Source organism: Choloepus didactylus (assembly GCF_015220235.1).
Source record: "Choloepus didactylus isolate mChoDid1 chromosome 23 unlocalized genomic scaffold, mChoDid1.pri SUPER_23_unloc5, whole genome shotgun sequence".
NCBI lineage: Eukaryota > Metazoa > Chordata > Mammalia > Pilosa > Megalonychidae > Choloepus > Choloepus didactylus.
Window position 1 is genome coordinate 57,862 of NW_023637599.1, and position 6,896 is coordinate 64,757.

Here is a 6,896-nt window from a genome sequence, read left to right on the forward strand (position 1 = left end):
GGGCCTGGGGGCGGCCACCCAGGGAGGCGGTCCGCCATCCCCAGCGCGCCAATTCGCGCGGCCCAGGGCGGCCCCGGCTGGCGGCGATGGTGCGGCGCCCGGCGCCCCGCGCGTAGCCTTGAGCCTGGTTCTTGGAGGCGGCGCGGCGGCCCCTGATTCCCCGGCCGGAGCGAGCGCGGGAGGCGGCGGCAGATCCGGGGCGATCGACGGGACCCCGCGCGGCCGAGCGGCTGTGCAGTCCGGCCGGGGCTTTCGCGGCCCGGGCATGCGCGCTGCTTGGGGGGCCGCCGGCCGATTCACGGGGCCGCCGGGCCGCCTCTCCACGCCCACACCCTGCAGCCTGCGGTGGTGGGCGGAGCGCCAGAGCGGCGGCCTCTGTGGCAGGAGAGTTTTTTTAAATCCCGGCCTGACGCCCGCCCCTCCGCGGCGCCGCCCCCATCCTTCCCGGTGCCCTAAAAGACACAGATCGCCTCCCGGAGTGGCGCCTCCAGTAGCTGTGGCGGGGGCGGCGGCGACCGCTTCCCTTGGCCAGCCCCAGCCCGTCGTCCCCGCGCTCTTCTGGGACTCCGCCGGCTCGGGATCCGGATGCGGGGGCCCTGGCCCCTCCCGCGTCGAGCCGCGATCCCCGTCCCAAGCCGAAGCCGCCATCCCCAAGCCCCTCCCCTGCACCAGAGCTCCACGCCTGCAGGGCCGGGCTTCGCGGGAGCCGGCTGCGAGGCCTGTGCACCCACACCCCGCGCCCCAAGTCGCGCTTCCCCAGGAACAGGGCTTGGCCGCCGGGCCCGCGCAACGTTGGGGTTCCCCCTTCTCTGGGCCGTCCAAGCGCGGGGCTCCCGGGTCCCTATGCTTGGGATTTCGGCTGCGGGCAGGTAGGGTGTCGGCGAGACCCTTACGGCTGGAGGGACTCTTCTGTCTAGAGACACCTGCACTGAGCTCGGGGCACAGGGCGCTCTAGCAAGGGCTGCAGGAACCCCGGGCACCCCGAGGCTCCCGTCTCCACACCCTCAGCACACCGCTCCTTAGCCTGAAGGGCTGGCGCTGGAAGGCTGAGACAAGAGATGCCCGCCGCCTGTGGTCGGCCAGTGCTCCCTGCCTGTAGCCAAATGTCGGCCGGCTGGTGCCACGCACACCAGCCATGCCAACACTGACAGTTTGGCAGTGAAAGCCGAGCACAGAGAGGGCTGGTGCAGCCAGTGCCTGGAGCCTGATCTCATTAGCTCCGGTTCCTATAAAGGCCTTTGCCACTTCAGCTGCTTCTCTCCCTGATTGAGGATGCTCCGGGAGGCGGGTTCAAGGGCAGAGGGGATTTCAGGAGACCTGTGCTCTCTAATCCTACACCCAGGCCAGGCCCAAGCTTTACCCTACTCACATCATGGGGATATGCGCTCCAAGCTGGGCCCCAGCCTCTGCCTGTCTACACCGCAGGTATATCGTTTCTAAGCTGAACCCAGCCTCCCCCATCTACACAGTGGAGACATGGGCTCTGAGCAAGACCCCAGCCTCCACCCACGTATCCCACAGGTATATGGGCTCTGTGGCAGGCCCCAGACCTCCACCCCTCTACATTGCAGGAATATGGGTTCCAAGCCAGGCCTCAAGCCTCTGCCCAACTACATTGCGGGAATATGGGCTCCAAACCAGGTGTCAGTGACCACCTGTCTTCACTGTGGGGGTATGGGCTCCAAGCTGGGCCCCAGTCTACATCTATCTACACTGTTGGCATATGAGCACCAAGCCAGGCTGCAGCGTCCCCCCATCTAACCCAAACTGGGCCCCATGCCTCGTCTTGTCTATACCACCGTTATTTGGGCTCCAAGCCAGTCCCCAGCCTCCACCTGTCTATACCACAGCTATATGGGCTCCAAACCAGGCCCCAAGCCCCAACCAGTCTACACTGTGGGATATGGGCTCCAAGCTCGGCCACAGCCTTTACCTGTCAACCACACAGGTATATGGGCTCTGAGCTAGGCCCCAGCATCCACCTGTCTAAATTGCAGGAATACGGGCTATGAAATGGGATCCAGTTTCTACCTGTTTACCCCACAGGTATATGGGTCTGAGCCAGTCCCCAGCCTCTACCCCTCTATTCTTTGTGGATATGGGCCCTGAGCAAGGCCCTAGGGTCCTCTTGTCCACCCAAGATATATGGGCTCCAAGCTGACTGTGGCCTTCAACCTATTTGCACCACAGGTATATGTACTTGAAGCTGGGCCCCAGCCTACACCTGTCTACACTGTAGGGATATGGGATCCAAGCTAGGCCCCAGCTTCCACACATCTACACTTGTTGGGATATAGGTGACGAGCCTGGCCCCACATGCCCTGCTGTCTACATTGTGGGGATGTGGGCTCCTATCTGGGCCCCAATTTGACACGGGTACACTGTGGAGATATGGGCTCCGTGTCGGCCCTCAGCCTCCACTCATCTACACTCTCAGAAAGTGAGCTCCAAGCCTGGCCCTAGCCTCCGCCTGTCTACCCCAGAGGTATACGGGCTCCAAGACGTGCTCCATCCTCCTGCTGTGTACACCACAGTTAAATGGGCTCCAAGCATGGCCCCACACATGCACCTGTCTATAAAAAGATCATATGGGCTCCAAGCCAGTCCCTAGCTTACACGTGTCTCCAACAAAGGTATATGGGCTCTGAACCAGGCCCCACGTCACGACCCGTCTAGAGTGTGGGGATGTGGGCTCAGAGCCAGGTCCCAGCCTCCACCCATAAACACTGTGGGGATACGGGCACCAAGCAGCACCCTAGCCTCCACATCTCTACCCCATATGAATATGGGCCCGATGCTGGGGCCCAGCCTCCGTGCATCTACATTGTGGAAATATGGGCTTCAAGCCAGGCCCCCAGGTCCAGCTGTATAGCCTATAGTTATACGGGCTCCAAACTGAGCCCCAGCATGTATTTGTCTACACTGTGGGTATCTGGGCTACAAGCTGGGCCCCAAACTCTACTTGTATACACTTGAGTTATAGGGGCTCTAATCTGGGCTCCAGCTTCTACCTGTCTACACTGTGGGGATATGGGCTCTAGCTGGGCCCTAACTGCCACCTGTGTGGCCCTCATGTATGTGGGTTCCAAGCTGGTCCCTAGCCTCCACCTGTCTACACTGAGCAGGTATCGGCTCTGACCTGGACCCCAGCCTCAAACTGTCTACCTCACAGTTATATGGGCTCCAAGCAGGGACCTGGGCCTCCACCCATACACAGTGTGGGGATATGGTGTCCAAGCCAGACCCCAGCATCACCTGTCTACACTCTAGGTGTATGGGCACCAAGCTGGGAACCAGCCCCCACACATCTATACCACAGGTATAGGGGCTCCATGCTGGGCTGCAGCATCCACCCATCAACACCACAGGTGTTCGGGCTCTGAAGAAGGCCCCCAGCCTCCACATGTCTACCTAACGGGAACATAGGCTTCAAGGTGGACCCACATCTCCACCTGTCTACCCTGTGGGCATATGGACTTGGAGCTGAGCACCAGCCTCCACCCATCTACACTGTCGTCATATGAGCTCTGAGTCAGGACTCAGCTTCCCCCTGTCTATACTCTTTGGGTATGGGCTCCAGGCTGCCCCCCCCTTCCAACTGTCTACACTGTCAGAATATGGACACTGCCACAGCCAGCCTCCACCTGTTTACCCCACAGGTATATGGGCTTCAAGCTGCCCCACGCTTCCATCCATCTATACTGTGTGGATGTGGTATCCAAACTGGACCCCAATATCCACCTGTCTATACTCTGGGTATATGGGCTGTGATCCAGGCCACTGCCTTCACCCATCTATACTATGGGGATATGAGCTCTGATCTGGGCCCCAGCCTCCACTTGTCTATACCACATTTATATGGGTTCCAAGCTGGGCCCCATGCCTCCACTTGTCTACACTGTGAGGATTTGTGTTTTGAGCTGGGCCCCAGCCTGCACCTTCTACACTGTGGGGATATGGGCTCCAAGCAGAGCACCAGCCTCTACCCATAAAGACTATGGGGGTATGGGATGCAAGCTGGGCCCCAGCCTCCACCTGTCTACCCCACAGGTATATGGGCTCCAAGCTGGATCCAAGCATCCAACTGTCTACACCATCAGTATATGGGCTCTGAGCCAGGCCCCAGTCTCCACCTGTCTACACTGCGGGGACATGGGCTCCCTCAGGGGCCCAAGCCTCCACTTATCTACCCAACGTGTATATGGGCTCCAAAGCTGTGCCACAGCCTCCACCTGTCTATCCCGCAGATATATGAGTTCCTAATCAGCCCCAGCCTCCACCAGTCTATACCAGATGTGCATGGGCTCCAAGCTGGGCCCCAGCCTCCACCAGTCTGCATCAGATGTGCATGGACTCTGAGCCGGGCCACAGCCCCCACCAGTCTACACTGGAGAAATATGGGCTCCAAGATGGGTGCAAGCCTCCACCTATTGTCCCCACAGATATATGGGCACCAAGCTGGGCCCTAGCCTCCACCTGTCTGCACAACAGGTATATGGGCCCCAAGCTGGGCCCCATGCCATAACCTGTCTACATTATGGGGATATGGGCTCTGAGATAGGCATCAGCCTCAACCTGTCTACACCACAGGTGTATGGCTTCAAGCTGGGCCCTAAGTCTCCAACCAACTACACTGTGGGGATATGGGCTCTGGGAAAGGCCACAATCTCCACCTGTCTACACCACAGTTATATGAGCTCTGAGCCAGGCCCCAGCCTCATCCTGTCTACCACAGAGGTATATGGGCTCCAAGCTTGGGCCCCAGGCTACAACTGTCTACACTGTGGGGATATGGGCTCCAAGACAGGCCCCAACCCCCACCTGTCTACCCCAGATCTATATGGGCTGAAGCTAGGCCCCATCCTGTCTACACTAGAAGTAAATGGCCTACGAGCTGGACCCAAGCCGTCATGTCTACACCAGAGATATATGGGCTCTAAGCTGGGGCCCAGCCTCCACTCATATATATTTTGGTAGTTTGGGCTCTGAGGTGGGTCCCAGCTTCCACCTGTCTGAACTACAGGTTTATGGGCTCCATGCTGGGCCCCACGCTTATACCTGTCAAAACCACAGTAGTTTGGAAGTTGAGCCAGGCCCCAGGCTCCACTTCTCGAACCATAATGTTCCAGTTTGCTAATGCTGCGGTTTTACAAAACACCAGAAATGGATTGGCTTTTATAAAGGGGATTTATTTGGTTATAAAGTTACAGTCTTAAGGCCATAAGGGGTCCAAGGTAAGGAATCAACAATAGGGTACCATCACTGAAGGATGGCCATTGGCATCCAGAAAGCCTCTGCTAGCTCGGAAGGCACATAGCTGGCATCTGCTTGCTCCCAGGTTGCGTTTCAAAATGGCTTTCTCCAAAATGTTGCTCTTGGGGCATTTTGTCCTCTCAGTTGCAGCTCCTCTTCAAATGTCACTCTCATTTGCTCTGAGGTCCTTCTGTCTGTGAATTCCTTTATATGACTCCAGTGATCCAATTAATACCCACCCTGAATGGGCGTGGTAACACCTCCGTGGAAATTATCTAATCAAAGGTTTCACTCACAGGTGGGTTGGTCACATCTCCATGGAAACACTCAATCAAAAAATTCCAATCTAATTAACACTAATATGTCTGCCCCCACAAGACTGCATTAAAGAATATGGCTTTTTCTGGGGGACATAATATATGCAAACCAGCACACATATATATATGGGCCCCAAGCTGGATCCCAGCTTCCACTTGTCTACACCACAGGTATAGGGGCCCAAACTACCGCCCATCTACACAGGCCTCCAAGTTGGACTATTGCCTCCTCTTGTCTACCTAACAGGTATATGGGCTCCAAGCTGGGCCCCATGCCTCCACCTGTCTACACCACAATTATATGGGCTCCAAGCTTGACAGATGCCTCCACCTGTCTACCCAACAGGTATATGGGCTCATAGCCAGGCCCCAGACTCCACTGTCTACATTGCAGGATTATGGGTTCCTTGCCGGGCCCAGCCTACATCCATCTTCCCCACAGGTATATATGGGCTCCAAGCTCGGCCCAGCATCCACCTGTCTACACCACAGGTATATTGGATCCAAGTTGGACCCAACACCTCCACACATCTACACATAGGGATATGGGCTCTGAGCCGGGCCCCAGCTGCCACCTGCCTATGCCCCAGTTGTCACTTGTCTACCCCACAGGTATATGGGCTCCAAGCAGGGACCCAGACTCCACACATCTATCCCAAGATACATCAGCTCCATGCAGGTTCCTAGCATCCTCCCGTCTACACCACATGTATATGGGGTCCAAGTCAGGCCCCAGCCTCCACCTGTCTACCCCCACAGGTATATGGGCTCCAAGATGGGCCCAAGCATCCATTCATGTATATTGTGGGGATATGGACGCTGAGCCTGTCCCCAACCTCCAACTGTCTACACTCTGGGGATATGGGCTCCAAGCCTGGCCCCAGCCTCAACCCATCTACATTGTGGAAATATGGGTGCCGAACTGGGGCCTAGGCTCCACCTGTCTACACCACAGTCATATGGGCTCCAAGATGGATGCCACACCACCCCCATCTACACTGTGTGATATGTGTTCCGAGCTGGACACCAGCATCTCCCAGTCTGAACTGTGAAGACAGGGGCTCTGAACTGGGCTGAAGTGTCCACTATCTACCTGACATGTGCATGGCCTCCAAACTAGGCTCCAGCCTCCACCCGTCTACACTGTGGGATATGGGATTAGAACCTGGCCACAGGCTATATCTGTCTACCTCACACATATATGGATTCCAAACTGGGCCCCAGACACCACCCATCTGCACTGTTGGGATATGGGCTCCCAGCCATACCCCAGACTCCTCCTAACTACACTGTGAATATATAGGTTCAGCCAGGACCCAGACTCCA